The 20544-nt window shown below is 46.7% G+C and overlaps 3 non-coding genes across 3 annotated transcripts; 1 reads left to right on the top strand and 2 right to left on the bottom strand.

The window, feature by feature from the left end:
• Positions 1-4569: 4569 nt before the first annotated feature.
• On the bottom strand, positions 4570-4641 carry trnag-ucc (transfer RNA glycine (anticodon UCC)). Its single transcript has one exon. It is a non-coding gene; the product is annotated as a tRNA-Gly (tRNA).
• Positions 4642-10419: 5778 nt separating this feature from the next.
• trnas-gcu (transfer RNA serine (anticodon GCU)) lies at positions 10420-10501 on the top strand. The gene has a single exon. It is a non-coding gene; the product is annotated as a tRNA-Ser (tRNA).
• Positions 10502-14968: 4467 nt separating this feature from the next.
• trnas-aga (transfer RNA serine (anticodon AGA)) lies at positions 14969-15050 on the bottom strand. Its single transcript has one exon. It is a non-coding gene; the product is annotated as a tRNA-Ser (tRNA).
• Positions 15051-20544: the final 5494 nt, after the last annotated feature.

Genomic DNA, 20544 nt, shown 5'->3' with positions numbered 1-20544 from the left:
CCTATCCTCTGCTTGAACAATGTGTGGATGTGTTTGAGGCAAAAAGAGGGAAAGTTCCTACCCTTGAGAAAGATCAACTTGCAGCCTCTGACACAGAGAGAGAGGAAACCGGTGCATGTTGTTATGTTCTCGGAACTGGCAAAGACGGAGGACATTCACACCTGGCTTAACCAGTACTGCACCGTCCACCATGGAACTGAGGTTAGAGATGTTGACGGTATAAAAACAGGAGCAAGGAAATTCGAGGTTCGCTTGCTACCTGACAATGTAAATGGAGGCTTAAGGCACTGCCCTCTACAATCCGGCTGGGCGCCTGCAATGGCTATGTTTTTTATGTGGGACAACCAAAGGTGTGTCGGCGCTGTGGTGCTGTGGGACACCTGGCATCGTCCTGCACTGTGAAATGCTGCAAGACCTGTGGCAAACAGGGACATTTAGCCTCTGACTGTTCAATGCTGCCAAAGTGCAATTTATGTGGCTCGGAAGGACACGTTTTTAAGAACTGCCCTCACGCCTACGCCAATAAACTCAAAATGAGAAAGGATGAGGCAGTGCTTGTTTCAGCCAAACCGGCCCGAAAAGCCAAAGCAAACAACAAGTCAAACAAAGAACCCTTGTTGGACAAAGACTCTCAGCCTCCAGCCAGGATCAGTCCTGCTGTGGCTCCGGGTCCGGTGGAAGAGATATCCACTACGCTCCCACAACCGCAGACTGCACCAGACAAGCACGAGGGTTTGAAAACCCCCGAGAACAGCGAGGACCCCTCCCCCACTCCTGCTCCTCAGAACGAGGGCCAGTGTGGGGCCCCCCGGTGGAGCGGGTCCAGCGAGGATACCCAGGATTCAGCGGAGCTGCTTTTCTCAGACTCTGCAAGTGCTACAGATGCCCTCCTCTCCTCCATCCAGTCCATCACGGAGGATCTGCAGCAGCTGGTGGGTGAGGGGGAAGAGGAGACTGGTGCATCGGCTGCACCCCTTTCCCCTCAGTGCTCCCAGGAGCTGGACTTGAGGAAAAGGAAAAATGACTCTGTTTTCTCCCCGAGCGAGGAGGAAGGAGAGCATGGCGATGGGGACAGCTGGAACCCCTCCACCCCTCCCTCTACCCCCTTCCTTGAAATGGACTCCGTGAATGCTTTTACTGCTGCCACCCTGATGAAGGCTCATTCAGAGGATGGCTGGCAGGAAATTGGTAAGAAGAAAAAGAAAAAGAGGAAGGTAACAGGTGAGACCGAAGAGAAATGTGTTTTGTAAAGACTGGTTCCACTTTCTTATGTAATATGGCTCTAAACATAATTTCTCTTAACACCAGAGGTATCAATGACAGAGTTAAATGCCAGTGTGTCTTTGATTACCTCCAGCAGAGAGAGGGAGATGTGTTGATGTTGCAGGAGTGTGCTTTAGCCTATCAAGAGAGGTATAAAAGCTTTGAAGATAGGTGGGATAAAGGGCCTTCTGTTTGGTCAGGGGACAATAACAACAGAGCCTCTGCCGTGGCCATTCTTTTCAAAGGATGGGCTTTCAAATTGAAAAGTATTCAGAGGGTCATAGATGGCAGGTTGCTGTGTGTGGATGTGGAATGGGGGACCGTTAACCTGCGGCTAATCAATGTGTATTGTCCTACTGACGTGGGAGGAAGGGTGGAGCTACTCAAGGCACTCTCTCCCCTATTGTTAAGTAGCACAGACGTGATAGTGGGAGGGGATTTTAATTGTATCTTAGAGCATATATCCCACAACAGCAGGATATACATGGTCAGGGAGGAATAGCAGCTCCAGAATTGACTATTGCTTTGTCTCAGAGAGAGTGAAAGTTGTTGGGGTCACTCTTCAGCCTGTCTTCTTCTCAGATCATCAGGCTTTAGGGTGTAGAGTGGAACTCAAGGGCGGGACTGTCTTTGGCCCAGGCATCTGGAAACTCAACACTAAGCTGCTAGAGAACGAGGGGGTAGTATCCCGCTCAGTAGGAGAGTGGTGGGAGGAGGTGAAGATGAGGACAAAGGCCTTTTTCATGGCTGAGGGAAGGAAGGCTGCTGCCAGACGGAGAGGAGTGCTAGCCAGGAAACAGAGGCAGCTGCAGCGTCTCTACATGATGCTGCACAGTGGCTTCGCTGTGCTCGAGGATATCACCCTTTTAAAAAAGGACATCCGGAGCATAGCCGAAGAAAGTAGTCGAGGAGTGCTGTTAAGAAGCAGAGTGCAGTTCTTGGAAGAAAATGAGAAGTGTACTCGCTTCTTTTTCAGGAAAGTGGTAGGCTCCAAGTCTGTCATGGAAAGTGTAGTTGATGAGGAGGGACGAGAGAGAACAGAGCCGAGTGCTATCCTCTCCTGCACCAAGGCCTTCTACTCAAGACTGTACAGCTCTACAGAGGTAAAGGATGAAGAAATTCATTTTTTTACCTCAAAGCTAGAAAACGTTTTGAGTGAAGAAGATAGGGAAGTACTTGAGAGGGATTTGACAATAGAAGAGCTGAGACAGGCTATGGAGAGCTTACAGAAGAGGAAAACTCCGGGTGCTGACGGGCTCCCTAAAGAATTTTATTGCACCTTTTGGGATCTGCTTCAGGATCCGCTACTGCTCCTATTCGAGGGAAGCTATAAGACAGAATTGCTGCCTGACTCCTTAAGAGAAGGCACTATCTCTCTCTTGTTTAAGAAAGGAGCAAAGAATGACATAAAGAACTGGAGACCCCTCAGCCTGTTAGGCGTGGACACTAAGATCCTGTCCAAAGCCCTTTTCCTGCGCCTACAAAATGTAGTGGCCTCACTGGTAGGGAAAGAACAGACTTGTGGGATAGCAGGACGCCTGATGAGCGACAACCTGGCCTTGTTGAGGGATGTCTGTCTGTACTCAGAGGATCGCTCCCTCCCTCTGTGCATTTTAGGTGTAGACCTAGAAAAGGCCTTTGACCGCCTAAACCGGCAGTACTTAACATTGGTACTTGAGCACATGAATTTTTGCCCCATCATGAGAAAGTGGATTAACCTGCTGTACACAGGTAGCAACAGCAGAGTAATGGTTAATGGCAATAGATCACACCCCTTTGAAGTCTGTTCAGAGGTGAGGCAGGCCTGCCCATTATCCCCCTTGTTATTCGTTTTGGCTATGGAGCCCTTAGCCTGTGCCTTGCGCCAGGATCAGGCCATTAATGGGATACCAGTGCCTGGAAGTGGGGGAGGAGAGGTAAAGACATCTCTATACATGGATGACCCTGCTCCTCTCTGACAATGCCTCAATTAGCAGAGCTCTGCAGTGCTGTGATCGTTTCTCTTTGGCTTCATCCGCAAAAATTAACAAATCTAAGAGTGAGATTTTTTATCAGAACTGGAGGGAGCCAAAAGAAGGACATGATCTCAGGCTGCAAGAGAAGAGAATTAATTTACAGGTGCCATTCCCCGGCATTGTGGCCATTGTCGGTGCTCACACGCGATAAGATAAGGCGGAGGAGAGTGGGGCATGCCCAGCGGCAGACATTCAAGGAGGGGGCAGTGCGAGGTGAGGTGAGGTGAGGTGCGACACCCCGGAGCCCCGACGCAGCTAATGCGGAGCACTTGTTGGACTGGCATCGAAAGGACGTGTGCGCACGGAGCGAGCCTTCCCTGCGGCGGAGCGCGGGAACTTTCTCCCCCCCTCCCGCTGCAGGAGTTGTGTGCGCTGCAGCGGTGCCGAGAGAAAAGCACAGAAGGCAGCAGGCTCTGGAGAGCAGGTAAGAGATGGAGCCTTGTGGGCAGGCGAGCAGGCCCGTTTTTTGGAAATTGCTGAAAAGGTTTGTTCGGTGTGTGGCAGGCGCACGTCGCGAGCTTGCGTGGCGATCTGCCGGTCTGGAGTTATGCAAATGAGGCCGAATTGCATCCCGGGACATGCTGCGAATGCGCAACGGTGACTGCAGATGTGTAGGAAACGGTGCGCTCGTTTTCTTGTTTTGCCCACACTTTTGAGTGTTAGTGTGGCGTGTGAGTGTGCGAAAGAGTGGGCCCAGCAGGAGGCGGTGGCGTGCAGGGCGAGGAGGTGGCCTAGGCTGCGCAATTTGTGCTGTGGGTGCGGGCCTCTTGCAACTTGGTTTATTTGGTTTATTTATGGTTCGCATAAATAAAACCGGAAAAGAGGAATTTATTCTGCTTCCTGTGCGTGCAGTAGTTACAAAGTTGAACGTCTTTACACGATCTGCTGCAGTTTTCAGTGGGCGGGCTTTGTCAGATGGCTTGGAAAAACGCACTGTGTTTCGGCTCGGGAAACATCATGAGCAGTGTCCTGCATGTTTTCTGTGTATAGCTGTCTTTTAACGCATACAGAATTCATTCGAAATCATTGATTTCTCCAATTAACAAGGGTCCCTTTTTGAACCTGCCAGAAGCATTCTTTCAATGTAACAGATTTACTCCGGGGAAAGGCAGCATGACATTGAGAGTAGCTCAAGCTTTCAGCACCCGTATCGGACTGCGTGTATGCAGACACCGCTCAGAATCCCCTGTAAGATTCTCCTTCAATTCTGTTTTGCATTCCGTTTTTCAAAAGGCTGCGCTTTGCTAGTCACAATCCAAGGCTCATGACAGCATTTGAAACCAATCGCCACTGCGTTGGCCGGGAATCGAACCCGGGTTAACTGCTTGGAAGGCAGGTATGCTCACCACTATACCACCAACGCACGCCCACAGGTGCCCTGCAGGACACCACCAGAGAATGCTCACGATTTCGGAAGCTGTCTCCGGGACGTGGTGATTCCACACATCCTGAATAAATCATGATATTGTTAGTTGCTGTAGCTAGACGTTCAAATGAGTTTCAGGCCAGATGGACTGTTTCCTCCAGCGGTATAGTATTGCAGTGAGACAGCACGATGCCTGCAAGACTGTCACGCTAAACGCCACAGATTGTGTTTGTGTTGGACAGTTGGACCCTACAGTTGGACCCTCGTCGACAACCTGAATAGCTTATTCAGAAGCAGTGCTGGACCGGGAACGAACCAGCTTCTTCCCAGGCACAAGAGTGACTTGTGAGGACTCGCGGTCACACTCTGTGCATAGAGACTTTCTACCAGCCAGCCGGACTGCTGGTAGATCCCCTCGGAGCAACGACTGCCCTGCGCGCCGCAGTCAGATTCCTCCGCCCGTCCTACTCCGAGCTGCACCTTGACTGGTTGGCCGGTAGCCAGAGGACGCCGGGACAACGCCCATTGGACAACCGCTGGAACAGAGGCTGCAACAGAGCCTGTCAGCTGGTTTGGTGTTCGTGCCGGGAAATTCCAAATCCATACACAGTGGATAAGTTAACCCCATGTTCTACATTGCGTCTCGAGAATTTAATTGTACCTCAACACAAGTTGTTATCAATTTAATTCATGAGTAATGTATTTACTTCCGAGTTTAGAGTAACAGTGGGTAATAACACTGATTAGCGATTTGGTAACCGAACGATATATATTGACATATATTCTCTGTTGTGTATCTCTTTGTGTTTGCATCTCTTCGGGATTATATACCTTGTATATTGATAACCCTCACAGTAAGGTCTGCCACTCGTATCCAGGCAGACTAGTATATGTTTGGTGCACAATTTATATTAATAAATGTATCTAGTGTATTGAACCCCTGTGTGTGCGTTGTTAGTTGTTCTGACGATTGATTTTCTAAAAGCCCCAACGAACAACCTTGTGATTACTGCTACAATTAATAATTGTCTCAGTAAACCCATCAAACCATTACATTTAATGGCGTCCCTGGGTGGGTGAGTTTAGAATGAAATGAGAATCAGTCGCACAGAATAACTGAAGTTCAGCACAGCACCGCGGCTTCTATACGCGAATACCGGGTGTGCTGATAACTGCGTAAAGAAATCCCCCTGTTTTCTAGCGTTTAGTGTAACGTGTGCTGATTGGAAATCCATCTGCTCGGGTGTCTAGATTCCATACTGTATTTTGGAAAAAGAAAAAAAAAAGTAATACTCTTAAAGTTTCTCTGACGTAATGACAATGGCTGCTAAAATGTCTGAAGTGGAGTCGCTTATAAGTACTATTTCTAGCGACGACAATCCTGGTTACTGGAGTGGTATCGAAAAGTTGAACTTTGATGATATTGAGAAGCTGCAAGTAGATTTAGTAGCTAAGGTAGCGAACCAGCTTAACACAGGAGTGTCTGTGAACGCAGTTCTGGTCCTATCGAGTTTCACCTTAAATCTAGCTAAACAGCTGGAACTGTCTTTGTCCGAGCTGACAAAGTTTCAAAAGCTTCAGGGAACGCTAGAAAGATATAAGGTGGAGCGAGTCGAGTTGTTGGATATAATCAGAGAAAAGAGAGTGAAAAATGAGGAAAGTGAAGACTGACTCAGGGAAGTTTTAGGTAAATTAGATGACTTGTCTGCTAGAGAAACTGCGGCTGAGGTAGCTAGGAGAGACCTGGAAGGGAGCTCGAAAGAAAAAGAAAAAGAAATTGAGAGTTTAAATGAGCTCAGCCAGGAAAGGCAAAAGGAGTCAGATGCTGCCGTACTGGAAGCAAAATAGACTAGATCCCACTTGCATGCCAGCCCACCTAGCAGCCCGGAGCGCTCACCCAGCGCGCCGGGAGGAGGTTTCTCCCGGCCAGGGTCTGTGGTCGGATCGGCATGGGGGAGATCGCCGAGTCCTGCGCGAAACGCAAGGGCGAGTCAGTTCAGGCATAGACCCCCTGCTCCTGATCACGGCCGTCTCCCTGCCCGCGGAGAAACCGTAAAAATTAACCTCCACTCCCTGAGGCAGTTAGCCAAAGATGTAGAAAGGTTTGACCCGTCAGTGTCAGGGAATAATGTGGAGACCTACATCGATGAGCTGAGATATACTTTGCAGTTTATGCCCGAAGCGTCCGAACAGGAAAAGGCTATGTAAGTAAGGAAAACTACCAGCCGAGCGATCCACGAGTGGATGTCTAGACAAGGACCGGAAGTCTGTAATAGCTTTGAGGAGCTGTGTCAGGCAATGATCGGAGAATTTTCGGCTTTTATCGATCCCATAGCTGCCGTGGCTGCTGTGCACCATATTAAGCACGAAAAAGCTGAAGCCCCTCGCGACTATTATCAGAGGCTTAGGCGCACTTATTTTGCAGGGCGGAATGAAGAGGGTTGCGAAGAGAACGTGAATTTCAAAGGTTTATTCATTGCTAATCTGCATCCCTCAGTCAGGAAAATGATTGTGATGCACACACAGCGATGAAAATGACTGACATTAGAAGGTTGGCTCAAAAAGCCTGGGGAGCTGAAGTCTCTGCTTCCTCAGAGCGAAAACCTGCTAAAACGGCCGTGTTCGCCACTAAAGCCAGCAGGGTTGACGACTCGCCTCAGCTCGAGGCAGCTGAGGTTCCTGAGCTCACTAAGCCCCGGCACAAAATAGGCAGGCAGGACCGCACTAAGCGTCAGAGCCGCCGTGAGCGCTACGGGGAAGGCAAGGGCTCAGGCAGAGTCTATCATAAGACTGGACGAAGGGAGTCGACTGCAGCCCGCCTGGCCAGGCTTGAACAAGCCCTGCCTGAGAGATCAGGACAGGGTAAACCTTCCGCACCGAATGCCAGAAGTGTGAATGAGCTTAGGGGGACCACGCCCCTTCTCACTGGAGGAGGCGGGGATCCGTCCCAAGCCCCTCCCTCAGTCTATCTGATTGGGTGGGAGGGTTCCTGCCTGGAAGAAGGCTGTGACTCTGAGTTGGGCGCTGACCCCGCCCCTGAAGTCAAAGAAAAGGCAGGCTTCCAACAATTCTTAGGGAATCTCAGCCAGAAAGGCAAAGCAAGGCGTATTTATATCAAGGTTTTTCTTGAAAACGTCTTAGATAGAGAAGCACTGATTGACACTGGGGCTGAAATTAGTTTGATGTCAGCCGATCTACTCAGCGAGCTCAAACGAGTAGCGAAAGGAAAAGGCATCAGACTTAAGGTAGAACCGTGTAAGATAGATATTTCCAGCTATACCCAGGATCATGCCAGGATCACACACCGAGTGTGGGTGGCACTTAGGTTCGGGCCAATGAACATGGTGCATCCTGTTTACATCTCTAGGTTAAAAAGAGAGCCACTACTCATTGGCCAAGACCTGCTTGACAGGCTGGAGCCTCTGGTGGACTGCCAGCGTGGAAAATTGTGGGCTCAGGTCAAAAACCCTAAGCCTGTTGCACAGCAAAAAGGGGGATTCAGTGGTTATGCTGTGATCACACAGTGCCCACTGAACACTATAGCTGAGTTGGAGGTTCCTCCTGGTTCCTCTGGACGAGAATAAATGTCTCTTCTTGCTTTCCAAAACTACAGGGAAGTCCTGCCCAGGCCAGCACTCCCACGGTCTCCCAACTACAGGAGCAGTGCCCCGAGCAGCTGCTTGACCCGCCAGGTAAAGCACACCCCCTTTTCATCCCTGAAGAAGAGTGGATCTCCCTGTCCGGTAATGAATGGGAGTCCTTTCTGTGCACCCTGGTACCTCAGGGGGACCAGGACTACCACCCCATGGTGGTGGGAGGGGGTCCAGGTGGCAGAAGTGCAGGTTGATGATGTAATTCTTAGCCTCAGCTCTGAGAAGTCCATAATCAGTGAAGGTCTGTTCGAGGACCTGTCGCGAAGCTGTCAGGTGACCCTGGTGACGCAGTCACAGGTTCTGTGGTGGGCACCCCCACCTCATAGGTCCATTTGGAGCAAAGGAAGCTGTGTAGCTTCCATCTCCATCGGAAAAAGGAAGTTTGCTCACTACTTCCAGGTAGCACCTCAGCTGACCCATTCGGTCTGCATTGGTGCAGACCTATTGGTTCGACTGGGCGCCCAGCTGGACACAGTAAACAGTGTGCTGTGGAAACGGGTGGACCCAGATGCCCACTCTCTAAGCGGTGACCCCGAGAACATTCGGTCAGGTCAGACGATTCCTCAGGCCTGCCAGGTAGTAAACGAATCGGACCTGATCGTTCCTGCGTCAACAGCAGGGTTTCCGGTACGCCTTGTCCTAAAGAAGGGACAGAGAATGGACGCTGAGATGGTTTTCTTCCAACCATCAGCTCAGTTTATCAGACTGAACCTAGCAGTCTGTTGTACCCCCAAACTGGAACGGAATGGCCGAGCCACCTGCCTGTTGGTGCAGAACATAGCAAAACAAGATGTCAAAATCCCTGCTCGCACTGACATGGGACTGGAATTGACAATAGTTTCTATGATTTCGAACTGGCCATCCCAGTACTGGGGCAGCTCCCTGGTCCCTTGGCTTCATAAAAGCGCCACTGTAATAAAGAAATTAAATCCAAAATCAAGAGGGCAGTTGCCTACTGAAATACAAGAAGTCATCAATTTTAACCTAGCAACACATTAAAGGCTGCATCTATACAAGTACGATTCTAGAAATGCTCACCAGATTACGTTTTAAGAAGGAACTGCGCTTCAGGTTCTGCCGAGATCTTAACTCGGATGGCAGGTTTCAGAGTCCGGAGTGCGGACTGATTGCGCACGGAGGGTCCATATACTGTGGATCCCTCAGTGATCTTCCGCGTGTTCAAACAGCCAGCGTGTGACTCCCCTGTCCCCGTGACCTCATTGCTCTGCTCTCTCCTCTGTGCAGCCGAGCCCGATTCACGGTAAAGTGAAAAAAAATATGCCCTCAACGTGAGATTTACTCTGGAGCGAGGATAGATGTTACCTTTTTATCATTGAACAGGATGTATGTGATGTGGCGACTAGGTTCAATTTTGTATCCTCTTTAAAAGATTAAGGACTGGGGTGAGCGTGATTTACCACCCTTTCAGCTAAGAACCCGACGTGCGCACCGTTTAAGCTGCATAGACTCGGTCGTTTAACTCTTCTCCATTAGCAGGGTTAAGGTTAAAGAAAAAAAACATTGCTGACTTCTTTTTTTTTGCCAGCTGCTAGCGCTGATTAGCAAGGTTTGTATTTCATGTTTTGCAAGTTGCATCCATTTTAAGAAAAACAAGTCGTGTTAAAGACAGGAAATGAATACTTGCATTTAATTAAGTCTAGCCGTAGGCGGTTATCCACTGGGATTCAGACCCAGGGCCTCCTGTTTACTAGACAGGCGCTTTAACCAACTAAGCCACAGCGCCCCGGGAGTGCTGTCCTTTTGCAGCCACTTGGACACACCACTCAGACACATCTGCATTCGGTGTGTGCTCCGCCTGCTCGCTGAGCAAGTTGCCACCTTTACATACAATAGCAACATCGACACCAAGAGAAAGGATGACAAATGGCTTTTATCTGGAACTTTTCATGTCCAAGGAGCTCAATGTGCTTTCTGTGTACAACAGGGCCACTGAACTCCACGCTGGCCACTGAACCACAGCAGTGGCTTGCTGGCTTGACATCTCCCAAGGAAAATGTTGAAATCGCATGTGGAACAGGAAAATGACCCTCGAGTACGAGGGAAAAAAAAGAAAAAGATCATCTGGAGCGCGCCAACCCAGTTGGGACAGCCCAGTTTTGTTAACGAGGTGGCCGAGTGGTTAAGGCGATGGATTGCTAATCCATTGTGCTTTGCACGCATGGGTTCAAATCCCATCCTCGTCTGTTTCCATTCTGTTTTTGATCCCTATTGCTCAATGCACAGTGAAAGCATTGCATACATGTGTCTGACAATGAGAAATGGGCCCCTGAGACAGTCATTTGCCTGTTTCACAAATGATCGTATTTTACTAGAGATTCTGTTTGGGATTCAGATGTGCATTCGGACAGCAATCCCTTTCAAGAAATGATACGTTCTGGATGAGGTCAAAGGTGCATCATTTGGACACTTTGTGGGCTTGAAATACAAAGAAAATCATGTTCTATGGTACAAGATAAATACAAAACTTAAGCTTTTATTATAATTAGATTTGTTTATAAAGCATAAGCAATCATTTATTACATTAATATATGTAAAAATAACATTTTAGCATCATACGTTTAGTATATTTAGTCCCTAATGCTGAAAGAAATGATCATAGAACATGACTTCTAACCTTACCTGCGGTGTTTTTGATCCCTATTGCTCAATGCACAGTGAAAGCATTGCATACATGTGTCTGACAATGAGAAATGGGCCCCTGAGACAGTCATTTGCCTGTTTCACAAATGATCGTATTTTACTAGAGATTCTGTTTGGGATTCAGATGTGCATTCGGACAGCAATCCCTTTCAAGAAATGATACGTTCTGGATGAGGTCAAAGGTGCTGGAACACTGTATTTAGGATGTGTTTGCAGTTATTCTGTGTTTCTAGCTTCAACCCAGTGATATATATATATATGCTCACTGCTTTTTTGGTACATGCCCAGGGCAATAATCATTATGAGGATTTATTTCCATATGTGCTAGAGGTAGTGTTGTGAAATTCTTCAACACACTGGATCGCAGGTTTAAACCTGCACTCTTACTCCTTAAATACCAACAAATGCAGATATGTAGCAATCATATTGTAGCTGACACTCATTTGCCTGTTTCACAAATGATCATATTTTACTAGAGATTCTGTTTGGGATACGGATGTGCATTCTGACAACAATCTCTTTCAAAAAATGATTTTACCTTATCGCAGCTTTGCCCCTCTTGCCTCTTTGGAAAATATCTCCATCTTGTGGTCGTTGTTGGTAATGTCTAGACAATATCTCCATCTTGTGGTCGTTGTTGGTAATGTCTAGACAATATCTCCATCATGTGGTCGTTGTTGGTAATGTCTTCTTATGCCCTTTTTTTATTTCAATTCTTTATTAGTTGATTCTAGAATCTCTACAATAGAGCTGAAAATATCAGTTTTGTAGCAGACAATATGACATTAGTTATAGTCCAATTAAGACTTTATTACCCTGTTTGTAACATAACAAATTAAAATTGATTAAAACTAAGTTTGGAACACCAGGGAACATAAAAAATGATTTTTAGGAAAACCATGAGGTTCTCTGTGTCCGATGCCTGCAAGGGGAGAAAGCTAGAATCCTTTGCTTTTTCAAAATTTGAAAATAAACATCATATAACAACAGCTTTCATTCCTAGGAGTGAAAAATAACCATTTTTGAAGACATATTAGTTTCTAAAACACTACAATAAAGTTAAAAACATCCGTTTTATATTACTTTTAGTATTTTTAGTGAAATTAGTCATTTATTGCACTATTTTTAATATAATCTCTAATTAAAAGTGAATAGAATTAAGTTTGGAGCAACAAGGAACACAAAAAAAAAAGATTTTAAGGAAAAAAATGATGTCTTCTGTGCCAGGTGCCTGCAAGGGGAGAAAGCTAGAATCCTACCCAGGCTCCTGGAGCTCTGTCCTGGCTAAAGGAGGGTGAATCCATCCCCTTCAAAGCTCCATGAAAAAATGATCATTTAAAATTTGAAAAAAAAAAAACATCATATAACAACAGTTTTCATTCATAGGAGTGAAAAACAACCATTTTTGAAGACATATTAGTTTCTAAAACACTACAATAAAGTTGAAAACATCCGTTTTATATTACATTAATTTTTGTGAAATTAGTCATTTATTGCACTATTTTTAATATAATCTCCAATTAAAAGTGATTAAAATTAAGTTTGGAACAACAAGGAACACAAAAAAAAAGATTTTAAGGAAAAAAATATTGTCTTCTGTGCCAGGTGCCTGCAAGGGGAGAAAGCTAGAATCCTACGCAGGCTCCTGGAGCTCTGTCCTGGCTAAAGGAGGGTGAATCCATCCCCTTCAAAGCTCCATGAAAAAATGATATTTTTAAATTTGAAAAAAAAAACATTATAGAACAACATCTCTTGGTCAACAGAGTGCAAAAATCCAACTTTGAAGAAAATCCATTGACTGATCCCCGAATCCTGAAGTTTCTTTGCATGATATCGGGCTTGCAACCACTTTCTAGAAAATTATGAAAAATGCCAAAAATGAAAAAAAAGTTATCAATTCTAGAGCCTAAGAGGAAAACAAGACAAATGTATATCTCCAAATAATTTTATGTGCTTCAGAAGAGCCCAGGAAAGTTTTTTGCATACATGAAACCACGCCCGTTTGCACGTAAGCAGACATGGTTGCACACACAACTGCATGAAAGCACGCGTGCATGCGAAGTCATCCTGTTGAGCATTTGAAAAGCCACACCACGCCGCACTTGAAATAGCTCTTACCTTAGTGGTAGACGCAGGAATCGCCTTTTTATTTACGCTCTTACCAACGCGATGGAAAGCAAAACAAAGCAAAGCAGAGCAAAACAAAACGAACAAACGAAAACCCTCACGTCCCGCACTTGCATATAACGCCGTTACGTGCCCAAGCGGTATTGTACGTCATCCTAGCACTGCACCCCGGGGCGTACGGTATATGGGAACGAGCACACGCCATGAATCGTCTCGAATCAGTCTCTACAGCTGTAAGGTGCCTTGAAGCGTGCACCCCCAACATTCTTCTTTGCGCATCTGTGAAAGGTAAACTCTTGAGCAAACTCTGAACCAGCTCTAAGGAAACTAATCCGATTAGACGTTACTTTGACTCATCTTTTTACGCTCAGTGCTGGTTTGCTCAAACTCCAGCTAGGGTTAGTGTTAGCATTCCCACGCTACTTAGACACTTTGTTTACGCTCAGTGCTGGATTTTGGGAACTTCAGGACGAGTGGGAATTTTCTCCTATCTGTCAATTCTGTTTTGTTTTGGAGACTCTTGGCTGCCTATATTGTACAGTGCAGCGTGAAGGAAACATTTTCCAAAACTGTGTCAGCTCAAAAGTTGTAAGAAAACCTCTCCAGCTGCTTTAACTCTCTTCATTTTTGTCATTTAATGTGACACTCGATGTATAACTGGAGCCTCACATATGCAAATGGTGAGGCTCCAGTTCGACACCCAGTTCGACACCACTTTACAGTATATGACAAAAGCATGGCAGACTGTGCCGGACCGGCAAATAACTTCCGCTTATTTTTACCATATTAAACATTGGAAATCCAACCACTTTCATTTGTGACACTTGATTTTGGCTCCACCTAAGACACTCTTAAATCTTCAAACACTTTTCTCTTCTCCCGCAACACTCTTGTCTGTCGGCACTATGTGGCAGTGTTGCATGACAACCCATCTCACCACGGAAAGGAACCTAACAGCTTTGGTAAGAAAGGAGAAAAGGACCTGGCCCGTACGATTAGGCGTTATTAGCACCACGCTCTAACCAACTGAGCTAACCGGCCTCACGACAGTGCTCCTCTCTGTGCTGCAAAAAATCAAACTCAGGGAATTTCTTTTGCCCTCCTTTGAATAGAAAGCCGTGTAATTCAGTGTACGGGCTTTCTCGTGCAGTTTCATGGTTCTTGTAACCCAAATCCTACACTGGCCTGAAGTGCCCCCCCATTTCACAGCATTTTTCAGCTGATTTAAAATGTACCTAAAGGAGAAGTATTATTGAAGACCATCAATTACCAAGAGCTTTTGTCAAAGGTTTTGGTGGTCATTTTTAATGACCACAGAGCGCTGTGACCTCGGTTTTACATCTCATCCAAAAGACAGCGCCCTTTTACAACACAGCATATCCGTCACTATACTGAGGCATTAGGACCCGCACAGACCTCAGGGTGAGCGCCCCCCCACCGGCACCATTAACACCGCTTCCAGCTGGAAGCTTTGTTTTTCCCTGTAGCTCACCCTCATCCGGGTACTGACCTGGCTCACACCTGCTTAGCTTCAGTGGGTTTTCAGTTGCGAGTTGCAAGGGGATGCAAGTGATGGAGCCGCTCGCTGCAAAAGCCACTGCATTGGCTGGAGGCTCGAACCCGAGCCTCCAGCGGGGCAGGCAAGAATTCGACCACTGAACCACCAATGCTCAGTGCCTGGGCCTTCAAAAAAGACGCTTTTTTGGTGCTCTGTGCAAAAAGCGTCGACATCTGCTTCCAGCTGCAAAATGCCATTCGCAGACGCTGAAGAATTTATTTCCAAGGCAGCGGGTACAAGCGATTTGGCGTTTTAAAACCACCAGGAACAGCAAAGAGGCACGTTTCTTTGCTTGCGCCGGAACACAACGACAGGAGGTGGACAACGTAGTCGGCAGGATTCGAACCTGCGCGGGGAGACCCCAATTGATTTCTAGTCCATCGCCTTAACCACTCGGCCACGACTACAGCAAGCCCCGCCGCGGCTGCGTTTTTGATACAATCTTACCTGGATCGCGAGGCGCCGGCGGAAGCCTATTTCAAAGTCGTTCTCCGTTTCAAAAAAACATTTCCAAAATACAAGCCTTGCAGACAGACACGCCTCAGAGGACTTAAGGGTGGCTTCATGTCGGAATGATAAAGTCTCCCCGTCCGGACATGAAAATGCCACTTTGTTACACACAAAAAAAGAATCAACAACAGAGAAATGCCCACAAGCATTTGAAAAGCCGCACCACGTCGCACTTGAAATAGCTCTTACATTAGTGGTAGACGCAGGAATCGCCTTTTTATTTACGCTCTTACCAACGCGATGGAAAGCAAAACAAAGCAAAGCAGAGCAAAACAAAACGAACAAACGAAAACCCTCACGTCCCGCACTTGCATATAACGCCGTTACGTGCCCAAGCGGTATTGTACGTCATCTTAGCACTGCACCCCGGGGCTTACGGTATATGGGAACGAGCACACGCCACGAATCATCTCGAATCGCTCCCTATAGCTGTAAGGCGCCTTGAAGCGTGCACCCCCAACATTCTTCTTTGCGCATCTGTGAAAGGTACACTCTTGAGCAAACTCTGAACCAGCTCTAAGGAAACTAATCCGATTAAACGTTACTTTGACTCATCCTTTAAGGGACCCTTGTTAATTGGAGAAATCAATGATTTCTAATGAATTCTGTATGCGTTAAAAGTCAGCTATACACAGTATAGCTGCTCATGATGTTTCCCGAGCCGAAACACAGTGCGTTTTTCCAAGCCATCTGACAAAGCCCGCCCACTGAAAACTGCAGCAGATCGTGTAAAGACGTTCAACTTTGTAACTACTGCACGCACAGGAAGCAGAATAAATTCCTCTTTTCAAACTGTCAAAGGTTTGCTTTGCGAACCCTGCAGGACATCGCACAATCTCTTTTGAACGGGGACAAACGATTTCTTATGGGGCGCAGTAAGTACAGACGTTTAAAAAGCTCCACTCATGCCGACGATGCAGCATGAAGGAGCGCAACCTAACGTTTGACAGACAAAAGCCGGGCGCCGCTACGAGCAATATGAAATCAAACTGACAGCACAGGGCGTTTCCCGCTGACTCAAAAGTGATCTCGACAGACGCTGTTCTCTGCATAAAGCCGAAAGAGCTAAAGAGCGTTTCTGTTGAGACGTAACAAGTTCGTTTCTTTCTACCATGATGTCACCACGACAAAATCTGTCTTTAAACACCTTGCTCTCGCTTTCGCTTTCGCCGATTGTATTGCAAGCCCGCGGAAGCTGGTGTAGTGTGCTCTCACGAGGCACCAGTTCTGTAGAGTTTGGGCATTTACGGGGACAATTATTAATTGTAGCCAAAAATTATTTTTGTGTAAGTCACAAAAATAATTATTTTAATGGCTTTAGAATCCAACTATGCGATATAACTCAAACAACGCACACACACAGGTACTAATACACGAGGATACATTTATTAATACATAGAATATGCATGTAAACCTAACAGATCTTATCGAGAGGGTTATCAGAATACAAAAGGTATATATTCATTCAGTTACAAAGAGTTACATATATCAAGAGGACATACGTTCAGTATATCATTCATCTAGACCGTTTCATAATTGAACTTGATTACAACTTCTACATTAGATACTCAAAACAAGTACATAACTCTTAGGAATTAAACTGATATCAACTGGTTGGGATAACAATGGAATTCTCGAGCTGTAATGCAGTGAAGTTGAATACTCATCCAATCTCTCGGGATTCAGATCTCCTGTGGGCACAAAGGAACAGTTGCAGGCTGTTGCTGTCCAATCCGCACTCTCTGGCTAGGTGCCAGGCTGTGCTGTGCTGCTTGCGACGGTGCGCTGCTGATGCTCACTGACCGGCTAGTTAGTGTTGGCTTTAACTAGCAAAGTTTGTGCACAGGAGAAAAGATGACTGTGGGTCCCAGCAGGTCAGGAAGAGGACCGATTCGTTCCTGATGAAGCGCTTGTTCTGAATAGTGATTCAGCTGTCCACAGTTCTGACCTGTTCACGAGGTTTGCTGCTGATGCTAACCTCGGGTGGATCCTCTGGTTACTCGTGGCAACCTCCGCTCTCGACTTTTAGAATAGAGGAAAGTACTGGCACTCAGACGCACTGGCCGTTCCGTGGTTGTCCGGGCTGAGTCTCAGGATGGTCAAGAGGCGCGCTGTGAGAATGTCCTGCCCTTGGGAGCCTTCTGCTCCTGGGCCGTCCTGCCATGGATTTGTCTTGCACCCCTGGAATTCTCCTTAGAATTCTCCTACTGGAATAGTCCTACTAGTTCTCCTTCTCCAGGCTCTCTGTTGCCTGTTTTTACCTGGAGGAACTTCAGCTTGTCATTGGCTGAAAGTTTAATGGGCATCAGAGTCCCACATGGGTTACATGGCCCTACCAATCCCTGACTGGTTGATCAAGGTGAGATATGAGTCACTTACTCCTGACACCTAGGAATGCAATCCAGATGTCCATCTGGCACTCCCTAGACAGATAGGCGCCAATGGATGACCATTGATCATGATAGCCAGGCTCAGCTAAGTGCATCCCCATTTGGGAGCTGTCCCTTATCAAAAGAAAACATCTTTAAATCAGCCTGCATGAATAGTTTCTCTGTGGTGCAGCCACAGAGATGAAGAGAGAGATGGGGCCTCATTTGGGAAAGCACAGCAACACTTAATTCTGTCTTATTAACAAGCATTGCCTCTACATATCCCCCCTTTTTGAAGGTCACGAGGTCCTGAGGCGTTGTTGCCTTCAAAACAAAACAGAGTTAAGTGATGTCCCTTGTCATTAGAACATTAACCTTAAATGTCCACATTACTCCTCGAGAATTCATACCGGAACCAGCATTGGGAACAAACAGGATGAATAACATCTGGAGTATGTATAAACAAGGTAGGAGACATCATCTCAGTCTAGGCATTACAAATCAGGAAGTTCACTGTCAGTATCTGATACCTCTGTAGGCAGATATTTGGGGAAGAGGTAACTTCCTTTCTTTTGAAATGCTACCTTTGACTCATTCGTGCTACCCGGAGTACATCTTGATGTAAGAGTACAGCATTCAGAGTACATTGTCAGTCATGATCCAGCTTCCCAGCACCAGTGTTACAATAACACCGGTTCCTGTTCCCAGCCCCCCTGATGAACCATGACACCTGTGTTGGGCACCTGCCAGGGTGGTTTGGAGGTTTGTTCCATTAAAGCAAACTAACTACCTGTACATCTTCAGGGCTTACTGTTTCTTGGATTTCTATCCAATTCAATAGTGTGGCACCTGAAGGCATCCACGACCTCAAGTTTGGTCTTATGTTGTCTGGTTGCAGACCGTACAGTGTTAAGTTACCATGCTGTACTATGGCCTCCTTGGGAACTTGCAGGAAACTGTTGGTTAGGTAGCTGCATTGTGGTAGCTGTATCATGCCTGTCACAAGTTATAGTGACAGTTAAATGTGGTGTGCTGACCAGCCATTTACTTCCCACCTGCTCTTCATGGGGTTCATTAACCTCCCTCTGCTCGTTAGTAGCTTTACACCCTTCATTGGTGGATCAGTTAGACACAGCCAATGGATAGCTTTGGTAGCCATACCCATCTCAAGATTTGGAACCGAATTCAATCTTGGATTGCCTTCTGGGTGAGCTATGAGCAATGGGTTTAATGTCACATACTCCTCTACTGAGAAGAGTGAAATCAAGTGGGTTAGGATTTGTGCTATGGCTAGACTGGCTACAGTGGCACTAAGCTCCCTTAACAGGTCTTGTGTCAACATTCTGGCCTGTTGCACACAAGCATAAACCCACTGTATAACACCAACAATCATGTCCACTAGGTGGGGGATAAGATTCAACCCTGTTGCATAGGAAGTTGCCTGTAGGGTTTTCCCTAAGCTTTCCAACTTTTGCTGCTGTTGATACAGTCTGTCACTGCCCTCTGGCACCTCTGACACCTGCCTTCTTGGGGCAGTCAGGGTGAGAGTGCCAGTAGCACACAAACCTACCAGAAATAGCAAACACACAACAGTGGCGGCAGCAATCAGTCCTCCCAAAAGTCTTTTCGGGTGGCTGATCCCAGTCATCTCCTTCTGAGTGACTGTCCCCTTTCTAAGCTGGCGCAGCATGTACATGGTCTCTTTCTCAGTATGCCATGTGGCATCTTGGGCACCAACATCCTGGAAATCTGAGGAGATCTGACGCAGCTGCTGATGCTGCTCCTCCATTTCCAGGACATCTGCTTTTTCGATTTGTTCATGCCTGTGCTCTAGGAACCCTGCAGGGGGTGGTGCAGCGGTGGAGCATGCCTGACCCTTGGCTTAGTGGTTATCTGGAGCACCTGAGGGATCTGGGATTGTTACTCCATTCTCACTGTTCAGGTCCACCCTGCACACTTCCTGATTGAGGAATCCCTCTATCGGCATGTTTACAATCGTTCGCTGGACGTGGGTGTAGGACACCTGCTCGCTCCCCCCTTCCCTCTCTAGGGGTTCAGGGAGCTGCCCCAGCACTGGGATAGCTAGTTCACTGTCTTCGAACTCACCATCACCCACCAGGCCCATGTCAGTGCAGGCGGGGATTCTGACACCCCCCTTTTCCATGTTCTGCACTAACAGTCGGGTGGCTTGCCCATCCAGCTCCAGTCTGGCTGAACCACTGTTGGTCAGACTCAGACTGACAAACTGAGCTGGTGGCTGTAAGAAAACCGGCTTGGCTTTCATTCCCTGTCCCTTCTGGGGGACTGGGTGTATTGGCAACCCTGCCGTTGAGGCAGGAACAATCAGGTCAATCTCACTCACTACCTGGTAGTTGTGAGAAATAATGTTACCTGACTGCAGGTTCCCTGGGTCACAGCAGAGGGAATCTCTGTGAATCTCTCTCAAATTCCTCAAATTATCATATTCCCGCCCCTTATGCAAAACCAAATCCTCCTCCCATCCCAGTTTATCCTCGTTATTATAAACAAAATCCACCTAAATTTTCAACATAAAGCATTACACAAAATCAATACCTCAACACGCCATACTCAACAACGATAATTCACCAACAGCCAGAACATGTAACTCCACATTCTCAAATAGACCTCATTTCTATAGCCCCACCCCTTATGCAAAACCAACATCCCTCCCCTGTTCTCTCTATCCGCTGGCGTTTGTAATCGTTTTTATTTTCAAATAAATTTTAGCAAAGTCATGTATTTTAAAAATATTAAGATTTCTATATTTATGTCTTTATTTTGTGGTTTCATTAGTAACAAAGGCTAAACTTTCTTGGAAAAATGTATTTTATGTAAACCATGTTTGCTATTAATTCATTTATGGCTAGAATATGTTCATAGTCTTCCAATGAAAGGAGGGTTCCTTTCGCCATAGTCAGGTTGACATTAGAAGCTGGCCACGCCCGGACTGTTACACCAAAGCATTAGCATGTTAAAGCGATTTCATTGAGGAGTCTAGCTT

This window comes from Lepisosteus oculatus, unplaced genomic scaffold (assembly GCF_040954835.1).
Source record: "Lepisosteus oculatus isolate fLepOcu1 unplaced genomic scaffold, fLepOcu1.hap2 HAP2_SCAFFOLD_62, whole genome shotgun sequence".
NCBI lineage: Eukaryota > Metazoa > Chordata > Actinopteri > Semionotiformes > Lepisosteidae > Lepisosteus > Lepisosteus oculatus.
Note: the sequence above shows the minus strand (reverse complement) of the source record. Positions and strands in the feature narration are given on the sequence as shown.